General features: G+C 47.9%; 1 pseudogene; it reads right to left on the reverse strand.

The window, feature by feature from the left end:
• Positions 1–270: 270 nt before the first annotated feature.
• Positions 271–758, reverse strand: LOC105091184 (ferritin light chain-like; annotated as a pseudogene).
• Between the last annotated feature and the right edge of the window lie 1,937 nt (positions 759–2,695).

Below are 2,695 nucleotides of genomic sequence, written 5' to 3' on the forward strand. Positions count from 1 at the left end.
TGGGATGGTCCTGGACTGGACTCTGGAACAGAGAAAGGAAGTCTGTAGTTTAGTTAATAGTATTACATCCATGTTAATTGACTAGTTTTTGTTTGTTTGTTTGTTTTTGTTTTGTTTGTTGCAAAAAGCTTTATTGTTTCCATTTGGTCCAAAGCTTGGGAGAGGGTTCCAGGACGGTTAAAAATCTGCCTAGTGACTGCAGGGAGAGGCTTCAGGCAAAAGTCCTAACACTAGGGGGGCTCCACAAAGGCCGCTGGGTCGCAGAGGCTCCTAGTTGTGCTTGAGGGTGGGCCTTTGCAAGAGGTACTCGCCCAGCCCAGCCTGGGGACCATCCAGCCTGCGGAGGTGAGTCAGGTGATTGCCCATCTTTTTGATGAGTTTCACCTCCTCATCCAGGGAATTGTTCTCCAGGAAGTCACAGAGATGTCAGTCTGCGTGGGCAGAGCCCAGGGTATTCAGATCCAAGAGGGCCTGATTTAGGTTCTTCTCCATGACAGTGGCAGCTTCCATAGCGTCCTGGTTTTTACCCGACTCATCTCGAGATGGCACCTGCATGTCCTGGAAGAGAGCACAGCTGCTGCGCTGGTTTCACATTTTGAAGAGACACTAGGTGTCCTCACGCTTCTCCAAGTGCTCCAGAGCCACATTGTCACGGTGGAAATAGAAGCCCAGAGACAGGTAGGTGTCAGAATTCTGCAGAAACATGTTGACGTGCAGTTGATGGTGATGGAATAATTCTGACAAATCTGGGAGCTCATGGCAGATGGGTAATAAGGAGTTAAGCTCAAAAAATCGTGTTGGCTGGTCCCAGAGGCTGAGGATAGCAGAGTGGCTGGTTCTGAAGGTTGCGATTAGAAAAAAGTTGAGGGTGGTCAGAGGCTGGAGCAAGGGGCGTCCCTGGGTCTGTTCCAGCCAAACAGTGTTGAAGCAACAGACAGATCCACGGGATCGCCGAACACACTGCCAGTTTCTTAGTTTTGATTACTGTACTGTGGTTATGTAAGACATTAATATTAGTTGAGGCTGGATGAAAGGTATATGAAAACTTTGTGCTATCTTTGAACTCTTCTCTAAATCTAAAATTATTTAAAATTAAAAAAAATTAAATGCATGATTGTGTATATACACATGGTTATACATATGTGTATATACACATACATCATTTATACCACAAGTTATAGTAGAAATCAAGTTAGCACATCCTCAGTGCTTTCCTTTCTACCCACACTTCAGCACAGGAGCAGAGGAATGACTGTCTACACGCACCTTCCTCACTCTATATTCTCAGGTTTGGCCTCTCTGGGCCTCAGTGGCTGTAAAGTGGGAGGTTAGGTTGTGGATCTGTAAGTCCTTCTTAGATTGAGATATCAAACTCTGAGGATGCCGTCCTCATTTGTTGGATGATAATCGTATCTCAAGCCACTGAGGCCAACTTAACACTTGTTCTGCTTCCTGCATGGTAGGATCGCAGAGTAGGAGGCAGTCCTAACAACTATAAAAACAGCTAACTCTTTGCTGTGTGCTGGGCACTGTTCTGAGCCCTGACTAAACCCTAAGCACAACTATCGGTATCAGCATCCCCCCTTTACAGATGAGAAAGCTGAGGCCCTGAGAGGTGAAGGGTGCTGCTCGGGGGTATGCTGCTCAGGAGGGGCACAGCACTTGAGCTCTGTATGATCCTACAAGTGGTCCCATGCTGGAAGGAGCAGGATGGAGGCCCTGGAGACGTTGATGAAGCCCAGATGAAGGCAGGGACAGAGTTTGCCTCCTCTCCCCAATTGGGAACAGTGCTGCTGGCTGGTGCCTGCCCCTCTGTACCCAGGCCCCCCAGGGGCCACGTTTTCAGCCCCAGGGCCGGGTCCTGGCACAGGAACTCTTGGGGGAGGGAACAGTTTAGTGACTTGCTGACTCCAGAATCGATTTCCTTTCAGCTGCCTCCCCGGGAACAAGGGGACTATCTCTCTCTCTACCTCCTCTCTAACTCCTTCCAGCCCGGCTCTTTATGGATGGTGTGGGCTCATGGGTGCATGTATTTCACTTATTTTGTTTCCTCTATTGGTTTTACAAAATTTAACAAGTGGTAAATACTCATCATAAAGATATTCAAAGAGCACAGACATATAATGGAAGAAGTGAAGCACCCCCTTCCTCCTTCCCCCAGGCCTCCGTAGCCTTCCCCTAATCCCACTCCCTGGGGGCAGTTGCCATGAGCTGGCATTTTCTGAAGATGTGGCACTAAACTTTGTTTACACTAAAAATAGGCCCCATGAGAACCAGGACTGTGTCTGTCTTGCTCCTTGTTGTTCTGTGGACTTAAAGCCGACTGTCTGATACTTCTCCAGCAAAGATGGGTTTATTCAGGATCAGCAAAGCATTGCAATTCGGGGTCTGCAACCATGGTGAGTCATGCACAGGTCCTCAAGTGGCAAGGGAACGTACACACTTTTATAGAGGGGAAAGGAAGCTGGGAGGGCTAAACAAAAAGTCCATGGCTTTTCATTGGTGGAGTCCTTGCCGGGAAAGAAAAAGAGTCTTCCTTCTTCCTACTGGACTCTGCTATGGCTGCAAGGCATCAGAGCTCCCCTCTTTGGTCTCCCAACTCTATTTAAATGGAGTTTCTGTCTATTAATTTTTTTACAGTTCTCAGAAGAGGGCCTGGGTAGGTGGCCAGTCATATTTGTTGAATGCTAGGTGA

Source organism: Camelus dromedarius, chromosome 9, assembly GCF_036321535.1.
Source record: "Camelus dromedarius isolate mCamDro1 chromosome 9, mCamDro1.pat, whole genome shotgun sequence".
Taxonomy (NCBI): Eukaryota; Metazoa; Chordata; class Mammalia; order Artiodactyla; family Camelidae; genus Camelus; species Camelus dromedarius.